The sequence below is a fragment of the Asparagus officinalis genome, chromosome 6, assembly GCF_001876935.1.
Source record: "Asparagus officinalis chromosome 6, Aspof.V1, whole genome shotgun sequence".
NCBI lineage: Eukaryota > Viridiplantae > Streptophyta > Magnoliopsida > Asparagales > Asparagaceae > Asparagus > Asparagus officinalis.
The window spans coordinates 55,839,877-55,856,502 of NC_033799.1; the positions used below are offsets into that span (position 1 = coordinate 55,839,877).

The 16,626-nt window shown below is 34.4% G+C and overlaps 1 pseudogene; it reads right to left on the minus strand.

Annotated features, from left to right (window-relative positions):
• The window catches only part of LOC109845217, a 39,788-nt pseudogene that overhangs the window by 9,793 nt on the left and 13,369 nt on the right, over positions 1-16,626 (minus strand).

A 16,626-nucleotide genomic window follows, 5' to 3' on the forward strand; every position in this document is an offset into this window, starting at 1 on the left:
TGTTGAGCAAAGTAATTCTCTTTTATATTATCATGACATATTATTAAAAAGGAATTGCATTTTGGTGAATTTTGTAATATATGTGAGCAATGTATTAAATATCGACCTATATAACACCATATCGGCCGATATATTGGGTTAAGGACGTTACCACGATGATACTTATGTTTTTATCGTGTTTTTCTGCTTTTTGGGATTTTTGTCCGATATATCGGCGAATATCGAAAATATCAGTCAATATATCCCTTCCAAGATATTGGCAAAATCCCGTTGTTTTTTAATTTGATGGTGGGTCCTAATCTGGATCAGGTTTGGGAACCTAGACCCGAATCTAAAATCAAACTAAAACCACAAAACTCAAACTCGAACCTACAAAAGCCAGATCTATCTCTCAAATCTCTCCACTCTCAGCTCTCCCCAGCTCTAAATATTTATCATAACGGAATTTTTGTGTTGAGAATTCATTAATATGTTTAGGTTACATATTATGATGTTATGTTATGTATGAACATCATCGGATAAGACACCCCGATATTTTTTACATATCCCTAATATATCCCTACTTTCCACAATCCGATATGAATTTTGGTCATCTGATATTTATTTGATATGTAATACATTGTATGTAATATCCCTTTAATATTTGTTCTCCATGTATTTTTATCTAATGAGATTCCCACGTATTTTGTGATATTTTTTATAGTCAAATCTTACTTTATACTTACATGAAAGGGACTTCATTGGTTTTCAACTTCTTTTTGCTAGCATTGCGAAAATATTTATATTATCGGTCGAATCATGTAATAATGTGTTTTCATGATTACTATTTTGATAACAAAGTGGGAGAAATAATTAAATGGAAATTGGAGAATAGGAGAACCGAATTAGGAGAGTAAATTTTTTAGAGTGAAATTTTGAATAATTTTTTGAGAGAAAATTAGGTTTTTTGAGGGAAAATTAGGGTTTTTAAGATTTTGATTTTGAACGATAGCTTGGTTTTGGGGAAAGCTTAGTGTGTTAATATAACATGCTCATATACACACTTGTGTTTCATACATGCTTAACAGTTTTGTTTTGCACTCATTGATCATTATTAGTGGTTTGATAAAACTTAGATGGTTTGATTTAGATTTTGACACTTTATGTATTCTAATTTCAATTTCAAGTTTGTTATTATTAAAAGGGGGAGATTGTTAGATGTAGATCACGCATCGACTTAGTTTGATTAATGACGAACGTCCATTTGTATTTAATGTGTTTCAAGTTGAGATGTGCAGGTGGTGGAAGGTAAATGACCCTAGAGATATGTATACAGCGTGTTATACATATATAAAGTCATATGTAAATGTTGCGTCCAAATAAAACTCAAAAGTGCAAAAAAAGGTTTGTGAACGGATTTGTGCTTTTAGGTGATGATTGAGTTATGTTGTGATGTGAAGCCTTTAAAGAGGTTAGAGAGAGGGTTATTGGATTGAAAAGGACAGATTTGTGTTGGTTTATTGATGGTAAATTGGGAGAAGATGTTTTTGTTGAAGAATCGATCTTTGTCAGATGGTGTAAGGATATCCCGGGTATAGGTTGAGATCTTAGATTACTGGAGCTTGAGCACATCATTGTCATTCCGCCGCATGATTGTTGTTTGTGTCAAATGAATGAAATCTTAGATTTTGTGCTAGAAACAAGTCTTAGGATGCTTCTTCTCTATGCTTAGGCTTAAACAAATATTAAAGTCACTCTGTGCCTTAAAAATATTTAAATTCATAGTAATCCTATTGTTATCAGCTTATTCTACCTACCTAGTGGTTTTCTTAATCACTCTAACTTAGTAGCTAAATGTCATGATATTTTTTAGTTACCAATACATCATCTCATGACTACTATCAAATAGTCTCATGTATTTGATATGTAAACTTCATAATACATTCTTAATCTTTTCCTTTGCTTAGCAATAATATATCATAAAGAGAGAGAATCAAATGGAAGAGGCAATTCAACACCAAAAAATTGATGGCTCAAACATAATTTGATTCACAAAAGCAATTCATTCATTACTACATACTCCCCATACACTATTATGACCATCAAGCTAAGCAAAGGAACCTACATCAAACCATAACGAACCACTCCCTTTAAAAGCCTGCCAACCACCTCCACAGTTCTCTAATCCACTACCTCAACTGTGACAAACCTAGTAATAATTATCATGCAACATCCCCATCTCAATCACTTTATTTAATCAAAAGAAAATCATAACCACAACCTTAGAAGTTGTATTAACAATAAATATAGAAACATTTGCAATATCTCAATTTTCTTCTACATTGCAATTCATAGTATTTCAACATTTGAAGATTTAAACTTTCGTTGTCCAACTCTCAAAAATCAACTTCTAGATTTCTACCATCATATTAACCACCTCCTCCAAAGTTGGGCTCTGCTCAAACATTCTAACAACATCTGTATCATCTCATAGCATTCTTACAAGTCGTCAGGTTGACATCAAACAATTTCACCGCCCACTCATCTTTCACAAACAAACTCACCATCTCAGCAAATCGACATCATCACATGCCAACGCTTGTACCAGTGATTTCCTTGTAAGCATCTCAAGTAATACAACCCTGAAGCTATAGATGTCAGATTTTGTGTTGTTTTTCCTTGTGAAAATGAACTATGAAGCATGATAGTCTATTCGTAAGGGAACAAATAGAGGGTCATGACTGGGTTTAGATGGTGTAGGAGAGGCTAGAGTGGGGGGTTTTCGCAAGAGGAGAGGAGAATTGTAGGGGCAATTGAAAGCGAGTTGGTTGTTGGAGAAATTTGGAGGAAGAGGGGCAGAGGTGGTAGTCTCCTTTAAGGAGGGAAGGCAGGTAATGGTAAACTCCGAAGAAAGATAAGGGGTGAGTGGTGGTGGTGGGCTGCGAAGTAAGAGAAGGCCACAAAGAAGGGGATGGCGGTAGTAGGTTGCAATGGAAAAGGAGGGGGCGGTGGCAGTAGCGGTCTGGTGATCGATTTCAGAAAAGAGGAGACGCAATCGATAAAACAACAAGATGTGATTGGGATGAGAGAGGATTTGGAAAGGGCATTTCATCAATTTTTGATGGTTGGCTAAGACTGGCCCGTGAAAGAGGCAGTGGTAGTTTTGCGGTAGCTTGCGACGGAGATACATGGGAGCAGTACCGGTGAGGTGGTCGGTCTTTGACTTGGAGGCGGAGTATTAAAATATGTGAAAGGAAAATTTGGGATCGTGATCCATAGAGAGGGTGAAGGTGCATGGGTCCTACCTAATTTTGAGTTAATGCTCACTCGAGATAGTACTTTTAATCAAGGTTGAGATTTAACCACACAGGTGCTACCTTAACGCGCGCGCTCACACGATTAATGGGTATGAGGTAGCACCTCATTTATTAAAATTTGCTACCAAGAGAGACTAGTGAGGCTCACCCAACTAATCAAATAAAATGGTGTGGGCCTCACAACTATTATCTCTTGGTAGCTCATTTTGCAAATTGAGTCACCGCCTCGTAAGTCGTAACAATCAATATATATATATAGAGAGAGAGAGAGTAATGGGTATCCTTGACAAGAAGGGGGATTTCCTCCTTGACAATAATGTGGCACAATCCCCACCATATATATATAGAGAGAGAGTAATGGGTATCCTTAAAATTCTCTCTCCTACTTTATTCTCTCTCCTTCACATGGTAGGGATTGTATCATATCATTGTCAAGGAGGAAAATCTCCTCCTTGTCAATGATACACATTAATCTCATATATATATATATATATATATATATATATATATATAGAGAGAGAGAGAGAGAGAAATAGGTATGCTTGATAGTGAGGTAGCATATTCCCCTCTATTCATTAAAATCGGGGCCCACATTTACATGGATTAGGGAGTGGTTAGGAATTAAAATGAGTGGATGGAAATATGTTACCTCACTATCAAGCACAAAATTTATACTTGATACCAAGCATACTCATTTTTCTCATATATGTATATGTATATATATATATATATAGAGAGAGAGAGAGAGAGAGAGTTGAGCAAGGCTATTATTAATAGTTTCCAATATGCAAGAAGTATCAACCCAAATTTAAAAGTTAGGTTCTGAAATTAAAATCCCAAACAGCGCATGTGTTCTACTGCACATGAACTATGTACAAATAAAATTTCAAAGGCTTTTGATGTGTTTTGAATCATTCATCAAGAGGAACAAAAATAAGACACTTTAAAAAAATCGTGATCGTTGATTTTGATGATGTATGATTCATGAGCAAATTGTGTTGAAATCTTTGAAAAAAAATTCTGGCTAGTTCATAGATAGTAGATCACATTGAAATTGAACAGTTTGCATTATCAATTTCGAAACCCAAATTTTAAATTTGGGTGGACAATATCCGAATGTTGAATACTATTAATAGTGTAGTTCATGTATATATATATATGAGAAATATGGGTATGCTTGGTACCAAGCACAAATTTTGTGCTTGGTAGTGATGTATCACATCCCCATCCACTCCCTACCCATGTGAATATGATCCCAAATTTGAATGAGTGGAGGGGGATGTGACACTTCACTACTAAGCATAACTTTTTGTGCTTGGTACCAAGCATACCCATATTTCTCTCTCTATATATATATATAGAAATATGGGTATGCTTGGTACCAAGTATAAATTTTATGCTTGGTAGTGAGGTAGCACAATTCCCTCTACTCATTCAAATGGGAGACCACATTCACATGGGTTGAGGAGTGCATGGGGATATACAACCATTTGAATGAATGGAGGGGATTATGTCATCTCACTACCAATTATAACTTTTTGTGCTTGGTACCAAGCATACTCATTTTTCTCATATAAGGAATACGGGTATGCTTGGTACCAAGTACAAACTTAGTATTTAATAGTGATGTGGCTCATTCGTATCCACTTATTAAATTGGGAGACCACACTAACATGGATGCACATTAGGGGTGCATTCGGTACGGATACAGTTCGGATATGATGGATATCCGCTTATCTGTCTCGGATACGAATGCGAATACTGATGTCTCAGTAAGGAAAGTTCATATCCATATCCACCAAAATCGGATACGGATACAGATATATATATGCGAATATATAAGCAGATATGCATGCAGATAAAAAATAGATATAAGAAAACTAGATAGTATTAAAAAAATATAGTTCACGTGATACAAAAGAGTTCATTAGTATGTTCATTATATATGAAAAGCTAATATTAGATATCTTGATCATCAAAATTAACATCAAATCAATAATCCAAGGATTAAAACTATCGTAACAGTATAACTAGTATGTATTCGGATATTTCAAATACGGATCCGGATATTTCACTACAAAACCATATCCGTAAGCATATCCTATCGGTTATAAATTTAAGTAACCATATTTGTATCCTAACGGATACAGATATGTATATTTTTTCGGATATGCATATGGTTTAGCATCCCTAGTGCACATAAGTTGGGTAATTGAGGGGTAGTTATTTTAAAGTGGGGACCATTTGAATGAGTGGGTGAGAATAAGCCAACTCACTATCAAACACCAAGTATAAATTTGGTATCAAGCATATCCACTTTTCTCCTCAATAATATACGTTATATATATACTAGATACTACTAATAGCGTTATACTATAATTATACTATAGTATAAAGTACTAGTATTACTATATATATAACCTAACATATATATACTTACTACTATACATACGCCCTGAAGAGAGAGAAATCGAGCAATGGCCCCTTGGTATCAAGCACCCAGAACCTAGGCGCCTTTGGCAATAACATAGCCACTTCTTATCCGCACATCTAAAGTTATCCATCTGAAAATGATCTCCACTTGATTATTCACTTATTGGATGAGTGGATGAAATTGGCCACATGATTACCAAGCACCAATTTCGTGCATGGTACTAAGCATAACCATATTTCCTATATATAGAGAGAGTAAAGCTCTTGTAAACTTAAGTGGATAAGAGCTTATTGTCCACCAATTTTTTCATCCATTGATTTCGCTTTGAGATTTGTGCTAGCAAGTATACAAATCTATGCACATATCTCAAAGATACCCTTCATGTCAAGCACAAATCTCAGCAAAATCAAAGGCTAGCTTAGATGGTGTGTAGTAACCCGGAGAAATTACTAATTTTATATTTATAAAGCAGGGATGGTATATGCAAATGGCAATGTTTAGGTAGCACTATGCAGAATTTTCCATCCTTTAATTTTTCCTATTGCCACATCGTTGGACCAATGGCTTTTTGTCATTGGAATGTGAGTGTTGCACCACCTCAGCGGTAAGATAAGAAGAGGAGAAAAGGGAAAAATAAGAAGGAAAAAACAAAGAAAAGAAACCATTGTGAAAAAAAAAAAACCTGAATCTTCTCAAAACATTGCTGGAGCTTGACTTTCAACAAGGAAGAGAGGGGAAGAGGAGAAGTATCCAATTAATAATTCAACTCAATTTTAAGGTATAAATCTGTTTTCCTTTACTCAATTATAATTTTTGGTGTGGACAATGAAGGGAAAAGGGGTTTAATTTTTGCTATTTGAACAAGAGATTGTAGAATGATTTGCTTTTAAAAAGCCTAGATTTCCAGCGAGGTCTTGCCGCCGGCGATCACCAACCTCCAGCGACCCGTATGGCTAAGTACGACACCCGCGAGCAGAGCAAGTTGTTCATGATGACGGCTTGAACAAAACTATGAAAAGAGGAAAGAGGAAATGAAAACAAAAGGAGAAACAAACAACTGGGAAGAAGAAGGAAGGGGAAAAGGAAACAAAGAATAAGAAAAGAACAATCTGATATTAGCCCCTACTGTCTCCAGGCTTTGCATAAATGTCCAAATTGATTGTTTTCTGAAGAAGGAGAAGTATTCTCCTTGACCACCTATAAAAGAAAGCAAGACATTTTGGAACTAGATATTTTCTGAAGTGTGGTAAAAAATAATAAGTATATATTGGGGGTAGTGTGTTAATAACATATCAGAGTTGCAGAGTTAGAGATTAGATTTTTGGATAAGATCATTGATATTGGAGATACATGATTTATATTAAAAATGAATTGATTAAGTCAAAGCATGCTTCCATCTTATGTCATGAGAAGGTGATGTAGTATTCAAAGGCATCTTGAATTTTTCTACTAGATTCATGAATCTCGAAAATTCTTAAGATTTATCTCAGTCTGCAAAGTATGTTGATTGTTATAGAATGAATGTTTAAATTATTTGACTCTTCAAGGAGAGGATTTTCAAAATAAACTGCTAGTTATTATTTTTAGAACTTTTCAAGAGTATCCCAAAATAAACTGACAGGTATGCCTCTAGATAAGGAGATCAGGTTTCAATTGACTGGGTATTGGCTAGAAATTTGATTTTTAGAACTTTATCACAAAGTAACCAAGATGCAAGAACTGGGGGTAAGTCGGTAGAGCTTCTGGCAGAAGGTTTTATTAGTATTAAGGTGTCACCATGAAATATACCGCTACTGTGTGTGAAGAAAAAGAATAGTAGCATGCAACTACGTATTGACTTTTGCAGAACAAATTGGGTAATAATTCATAATATGTGTTTAGATTGAGGATTAATGACATTCAATTAAAAAAAAAGAAGAGTTTAGAGTGTTTCCAAGATTGATTTTCATTCTAACTATTGTTATCTAAAATTAAGGTACGTGATGTTGTAAAACTACATTTTGTACCTTTTATCATTGTTATAAATTCTAGGGTTCTTATTTTGGGCTCTGAATATACCATCAACATTTATATATTTCATAGATAACGCGTCTAGAACCCTTTTCAGATCAGTTTATTCATTGTGTTTATCGATGACATCTTTGTACATTCAGAGAGTGAGAAAAAGCATGAGAAACATCACGTACTGGAGATTCTAAGGAAAAGTAAAGTGTATGTAAAAACTCAAGAAATATGAGTTCTAATTGGAGGAGATATCTTTTCTTGACCATATAATCTTAGGATGCAGATTCACAGACTTTCACAAGATAAGAGATTGTGGTTAATTGGAAGACATAAACTAATGTGTTAGAAATATGAAGTCTCTTTACATGCAAGGTTAAAATTAGAAGTTGTATAATGATAACATTGCCTCGCTTTTGACTCGTCTCTTTTAAAAGGACAGTTGGTTGATTAGATGAGCACAAGTAAGAGTCTTGACTTACAACTGCACTATTGCTTTATCTTCTGGAGGTGAAAGGATTAGTATTTTTTATAAGGATGCTTCTACGAAGTGATTGGAAGTGTATTCTGGAATTGGCAACAGTAATAATAACTCTCAATTTTGAGATAATAATTTTATAAAGTACAATGTGGCATGTATATTGGCTACAAGATTTAAAAGTATACATTGACTCAAAGAAATTGAGGTTGAAGTTAGTTGGAAGTTTGAGAAGTTTTGATATGACCAACAATTATCAACTCAACTAGGAATATAATTCCTAATACTCGTAAAGGCTCGTGTAACTCGTCCCATTTGGTTTTATTTCAAAGAGAAGATACTGGTGGATTTAGGTCATCCGGGAATCAGAATTCAAGTTCGCTTAATCGAAAACCCCAAATTGAGGACATCTGAACTGCAAAATTTGGGGTTTTCGCTTAATCGAAAACCCCAAAGAGAAGATATTGGTGGATTTAGGACATCCGGGAATCAGAATTCAAGTTCGCTTAATCAAAAACACCAAATTGAGTACATTTTTGCAGTTGAAGAGATAAAGTAAAATTCACAAAATGACTTGAAACTGTTAAAAATCAACGAGGTGAAAAATCATCAGCTTTAAGATTAATAAGATGGACTTCAGATCTTGAATTTGTGTATCCAATGCGGCATTGGAATTAAGCAAAGGATTTGTGAACAAGATATGTCATTATGCGTACCATATATCCTAAGGAGCAAAAATATACAAGAGTTCAAATATAAAAAAATTGAAAAAAAAAATACATATCATCATGGACTTCATCATTGGCTCTCCTAAACGTTTGAAAGGAAAGGACCATATTTAGGTAATAGCCAACCGATGGATGAAGTCAGAATGTTTCTTGCCCATTTATATGAAGTTTTTCATCAAAATAAAAGGGTTAATAAAGTTGCGCATAAATGAAATAGTAAGGTCAAGTGAAGTACAAGTTAGCCTTAGCACCATCAACTAAAATGTACGATGTGTTTCAAATATCAATGCTCCAAAAGTTTCCAGAAGCATATTGTAGATCGTATAGAAAAAGTGCATATACATCGAACTATCCGATATGTGAAACTAAAATGGTGAACTCACTCCAGAAGTGAAGTCATTTGGGACAATAAAGATTCTGTATTAGAGGAGTATCCAAAACTCTTTGAAAATAAACTAAAGTCTGTTAAGTTTCGAAGACGAAACTTTCTATTAGGAGGGGAGAGTGTAGTAACCCTGAGAAATAACTAATTTCATATTTATAAAGCATGGATGATATATGCAAATGGCGAAGTTTGGGGGCATCATGTAGAGTTACCCATCTTTTTTCCTGTCGCGACGTCTTTGGACCAATGGCTTTTTGTCATTGGAATGTGAGTGTTGCACCGCCTCAACAGTAAGATAAGAAGAGGAGAAAAAGGGAAAATAAGAAGGAAAAAAACAAAGAAAATAAACCAGAGTGGAAAAAAACTGAATCTTCTCAAAATATTGCTGGAGCTTGAATTTCAACAAGGTAAGAGAAGGGAAGAGGAGGAGAAGTATCCAATTAATCCAACTCATCTCTAAGGTATAAATCTGTTTTCCTTCACTCAATTATATTTTTGGAGTGGACAATGAAGGGAAAAAGGGTTTGATTTTTGTTATTGGAAAAGAGATTGTAGAATGATTTGGTTTTAAAAAAACCTAGATTTCCAGCGAGGTCTTACCACCGGCGACCACCAACCTCCGGTGACCCCTCTGGCAAAATCCGGCCACCAGCGTGCAGAGCAAATCGTTGATGATAGTGTCTTGAAAAAAATATGAAAAAAAGAAAGAAGAAATGAAAACAAAAGGAGAAAAAATGACTGGGAAAAAGAAGGGAAAAGGAAACGAAGAATAAAAGAAGAACAATTTGATATTAGCTTCTACTATCTCCAGGCTTTGCATAAATGTCCAAACTAATTGGAACATATCAGATGTTTGAACCTTATAAAGTCTTGTCGTAGGTCCAAATAGAGTTGATTGGAGCTGTGAGTAGGCATGGACAATTATTTGTAGAACCCTATCATTTCTAATATTTGCACTAAGGTCTAAACAGAGTAACATAAAGCCAATTTGGGCCTGGATAACTATCTCTAGTCCCCTATCCTTGCCATAAATTGTAAATAGGGCCAAAATTATTGAATAACTTTTATATAATGATAACCCTATGTTGACCCTGTTTATGGGACTTAACCACTATTGGACCTATTTGAACCTAGATTATGGAGTGGTCTGTATGAGTTTACATGTGTTTGATCTTGACCTTATGTCTTATTATAATAAAGAATTTTGTGGACATCGAGGGGGGATCAAAGTTGAAAGACTCTAGTTAATATATAGGTGAGTTTATTTCTCACTAGTCTTTTTCTAATATGAAATTGCATGAGTGCTATATTTGATTGATTTTGTGCTCAAAAAATAAATAATCTATTATTTTTCATGAATATAAAATTAAATGTGATTCGATGTATTTCTGTTGTGGCCTAATACATAATATGATTTTGATTTCATACAAGGTATTAAAAGTAAATTTGATTTCACATAAAAATGAGATAAGTGGTTTTGGTTTCATGCGATCTCAATTAATTGTGAATAATGCTTTATTTGAAAACTTTTGAAGAAAAGAAGTAATTTGAATGTGTTTCAACAGTTTAATGGATTCAAGGAATTTCCGTAATTTAGTATCTGATAAAATAGAGAAAAGTGAAATATATAAACTATTTAATTGAGATGAGGAGATTTACGCTCATCCACTTGATTTAAAGTATTTATAATTTTGATAAGTGAACATATCAATATTATTTTGGCACAAGTGACGCATTTTTGAAATCAAGTAATTTGACGAGTGATGTGTTTTTGAAAACAAGCAATTTGATAAGTGATGCGTTTTGAAATCAAGTAATTTGACAAAAGATGTGTTTCCAAAATCAACCCATTTGACAAGTGATTCTCGATGTTTTTAGAAAGTCCACTATGGATGATGTGTTTGCGTCTGCCATATAGTTTGAATGCACTTTTATGTGGCCCTTTTTATGCATGTGTGATGTGGCCCTTTTTGGGCATTTGTGATGTGGCTAGCGGCCTACGGCAGTGTTAGGCGCTTCTGTTCCTATAAATTGTGTTACGTGATGCATTTTAGTATTCTCATGCTACTGGGCTATAATTCATAGTCTTAGTGTGACTTATGAGGTGATTTTTAAATTACATGAACAACTCATCGAGATTTGAAATTCTGACATTTGACTGTGAATTTGAGAAAATAGCAATCTTTTGGTTTTGCACAAATTTAATAATCTGTTTTCTTTCTTAGTATTTACCTTGATTTTAAAAGAGTCTAATTGTGGAATATATTACATATATCCAGTCTGTACATAAGAAAGAAATCTAAAATATTATATTATTTCTTGAAGATAACAATAGTATGTCACTCTTGGACCATATTTTGCCCTTTTTTTGGAATTTCCGGTGCAAAACTTATAATTCACTATTTCTAAAAAAATTATTATTTTGTTAGATATCTAGGAACTCTAGTGGGAAATGTTCTTCACTGAGTTTTAGCTCACCCCCTTCATTTTTTATTTGTTCAGATCTGGTGTAGCTTCACATATAGGCTGAACTTTTTGTTGCAGCATGTTGTTGGGAGACATTACAAAGGAGAGCCTCTCTTTTGCCTTGGATATAGGCAAATGACGTATTTGAGTTAGGTAAATGCATATGATGATGAGATTTTGGTTTGAAAATACTGGTTATGTATAGTTGCTCTGAACTACTATCAGTATCAGATTTTATAATTTTATGACAACCAATGTAGTAGGTAGTATCAGGCTTGACACGTGCATGAGACTTATGTTGCGCTGTCACTGCTGTCGCGTGCCCCACATCTATTTTCCGCGGCTATTTTGGAGGCGTGACATGGTGGACAAAAGTTTTTATCCACTTAAGTTTGTTCCAGCTTTACTCTGTGTGTGTGTGTGCATGTGTGTGTGTATAGAGAGAGAGAGAACAACCCACCAAACCACGTCTGCTACCTGCCCGCAACCATCCCTGTGCACACACACCCCAAAAATACACACATATATACTTTATAGAACAAATGCATAGGAATTGCTCATACAAATTAAAATGCATGTGCATATCTACTAGTATGTCAAACTATAATTCAGTTGAAAGTGAAAAGTCTAAAGAAGATATAATATCTACAATAATAAATACATTGTTTTTTAGATTAAATGAATAGAAGCATGGAGAACCAAGGCTTCCTATAGTTACTGACTCTCTTAAATTGTCTACAGAAATAGTGTTTGCAGTTTAATGCCTTCCAGATTAGCATGTTTAACATATAGATACGTTAGAAACAACTACTCGTGTTAAAACTTCCATATAAGTATTCACCATGGACTGTATAGTTGCATTCTCTTCTTTATTTGCTCTCCATTGCTAGTAAAAGATAATTGAGAAAATATGACAAACTTCCTAGTGGTATGAGGCTAATGCTTAAAAATTATTAGCAATTTTCCAACAATCATAAACCCAATTGATTAGGAAAAATGAATAGCATAGGGATAAACTGATATCATAGTGAAAATAGTAGACCTTTCAGAGCAAGCTACATAGCCTTGTAACGCTTCTCCTTCTCTTCCATTTCCTTGATGTCCTTGTGAAACTTGCAAATGCGAAAGATGCACCTGCATAGACATAAGGGAGAAAGAAAATTGATGCATGCTAATATAAATTCGACATGACAGAAAAACAATGAGTCAGTACCCACCAATACAGAAGGCATGCTGAAACACAAAGAACAACATTTCTTTGAGCTTTGTAGATCTGCAATACATTGTCAAAGCCATACCCATTTTATATATTATTGAAACGGAAAAGGAACATATAAATCCAATGAAGAAAAACTAGAGAAGGAAAATGAAATAAATTAAGAGCAAGCAGCTGCCAAAATAATGCGCTAACAGATAGCAAAATTGAAGTTCATATATCGGTACTATTTCTTCCAAATATGTCTTTAATTATCAATACGCAAAAGGAGAATTCAATTTGAGACATATGAAATAACAATTAGCAGGAACTAAGCTGAATAAGTCTTAGCATTCTATAACACACCCAACCATTGCAACTTGAGAAGAAAATGAAAACATTCAACTATTGAATATGTGAAAAATGGATTTTGTCATTGAAAATCCTAACCGAGTTGATCTCTTGGATACGATAGAGGTTAAAAATTTGATGAAAAAACAGTAATCTACTGCAAGGATATAATATTAGACTGGAGACTTTCCTTACTACTACAAAAAGGACGATAATAATCCTACGATAACCCCAATACGATTTATGTGATAACATTTGGCTGATCTTTTTTATGATTTGAGTGAAAACATAATACAACCTCTAAACAATCTGTGCATTCTAAAAGATGTCCAAAACTTGTACTTGAATTACCTTTCTCCATGCTATTCTTCCTTTAAAAATCAAAATCCCCAAACATGGAGACTAATTAAAGACTGCCAACAACCTTAACACACTTCCTTTATAATTACTTTGTCGTTTGGAATACATACTCAGTTGTACCTGTGACCCCCTATATGGGTTGTCCCATGGCATGACACTTGCTGAAAAAGGCATGGTGACCCCTCGCACAAGGTTGATCAATCAATATATAACAGTTGACATCTAATAGCAGTTAAGAGTACAATCCAGCAAGTCACATTTAATTAATTAGACATTTCCTCATAGGAAGGTAGGGTCTCGTAAATGGTGAAGGGTTTGGGAACAAGGGTCGAAATATCAGAGGCGACCGAAATCTGATCGGTGAGTGGATATCGGGGAAATATCAGAGATATTTAGTAAATTACAAAGTGTCATATCAGATGTGTGCATACATATTATAATGTCTTAAATGATATCTAATATATACAAAAATGTAAATAAAATGTGTCGATAACTAACAACTAAGTCGCATAGGTACGGGTGCGCGTACTGGACATTGCAAATATGGAAAAGATAGGGTGGCTGAATATAAAAACATTTTGGAGATACGCTATATTTATAATTTTCATAGTATAAAAATATTATGTTTCGTATTAATAGTTTTTATTTTCACATAGTTCCAATCTTTATTCCAAACATCTTATAAGCTCTGGCCTCTCTCCCCATCTAGAAGAGGACAAACGAAATGTAAAAAGCAAGTCAAAATATCTAAGCATCCATGTAATTCCCCATTTCCAACAAAAAGACAAAACAATCAAACCCTTCCAATAGCACTTTAGTTCCCATGTGCTTGGTCACATGGGATGCATCATCCCCCATTAAGTACTGATAGAAGTTCAAATAGCCAAAAGCCAAGGAAAAGGGCACCCACGTGATCCCTTTTCTTCACAAAAGAACAAATTTCTCAACCAAACACCAAACAACCCATTTCTTCATTTTCTCCTTCACAATAACCTGCCTCACCCCTCCACCTTTGAACACAAAAAAGGCCATTGTCGTGTTCCAGCCGTTTAGAAGCGGAAACGCACCCAATAACAAACTGTATTTCCGATATACTATCTCATTTTTTTTCTTTTCTTAAAGTGTGCTTTAACAAGTCAAGAAAATAACCCAAGTTGTAGGCTACAAGTTCAAATGGCAACAAAATTACAGTGGTCAACTTATTATATTTAATGCATTTTGAAACTGCAAAAACAAATTAGAGTGAGAGGTTTCATACTAAACAGTTAAAATTGGTGGCATGATAATTTAACGGAAACCCCAAGCTTGTAACAGTAGCCAGCTTAACTATGAAAACAAAAACCAACACCATGCACAATAGAATCACCCATAGCTATTCCAAATTCACATCATTTGCGAAAAAATTTGGAGTGAAAAAAAATTGGAAGAACTGAACAACTACTCGCCTCAAGGAAATCTCGGATGCTTCCAAAAATCAACATGAGAGAGAAAGAAAGAAGAGAGATAGAACTTGTGTGATTTTATTGCAGGAACTTACTCTAACCGACATGTCAACTGCAATCTCCGACATGTTGGCCGCAATTTAAAACCTTGTTGGAGACTAAAGAAATTTGGGAAATCATAAAGTATAAGGGTAAAGAAGCGGAATCACAGCTTCACATAGAAAAGATGGGAAACCACAACCCTAGTGTAATCGAATCACACCATCGGAAAAATAAAAGAAATCACACCCTCATAAAAACAGAGAGAACCACACTCTCAATCAAACAATTCATTATTTTTCAATCAATATAACATAGGTTCACCAATTCTAAGTACATCAAACTCTTTTGCAGATACTAAAGTCTAAAATATTAACCAAGTCCAGAAATTTAAATCTCAACAAACAAATAAGAACTAACCAAATCAAATCTGTAACATTCTCCCATATTATCTAAAAGAAGAAAAATAAAAGATAAGAACAAAATTAATCTAAACAAACCCAAAGCTTTTAAAAAATAAACCAACTTCCAGGCCTAATAGCCATTACATTCACTTGTTACCTGATAAAGGATAATGTTTCAGCTCATATTATTTGCCTCCAAACTCTTCCATTTCAAACTTAGAAATTTACTATTCTATAACAAGTATGCCCTTGTCGAGAAAACTCGACCTTTAGTATTCAAAAGGAACAAGATGAAAACCCATGAGTATCCAACATGACTTCTATCTCCTGCACCTTCATGTGTTGCTTTTGAAACATCCACGTTAGATTCTAAATGCTTGTTCCAAGTGTTCTAAGGGTGTTCTTTATTTATAACTCTAATCATTTAGAATTTTGCAAATTTTTGTACGTCCAAATTCCTTCTCCATTAGTTAGTATCAAAGCATAGATTAGATCACTTGTTCATGCTATGTAGTGTGTTTAGGATTATGGCACAAGTGTTACATCCTTTTAAGCATGTTTGTTGTCATCTATTGTGATGATATTCTCTTTCTAGTTAAAGAAAGAGTTATGCTTATCTTTCTTTTGGTTCAATATTCCACTGATTAGGAAAGGCAAGGATCAGAATGAACGAGTCTTAGTAAGTCCTATAGGATAACAATAGTTTATTCATAGTTGCATGGAATTCAGTTCATTCCAGTACACAAGACGGGAACAGAAGCATGGTACACCACTCATTTGGAAATGGGTACAAGGGGGTAGGCTTATACAGTACGCACGGAACGTGGTACGTCGTATGTTCAGTTCTTAAATGTAGGAATTACAGACTTTGTAAGAGTCAAATTTAAGAAATATGTTAGTTGATATCAGTGATGGTAAAAGAAACTTGAAAATCATGTTACAACTAAGGTAGGGATACTTTATTTGCTTAATTTCTCACATTTTTTTATCTTAATTCTTGAAAAAGAAGGGTTCTTTCGAAGTTTTAGTAGCTTTGCGTTTATATCA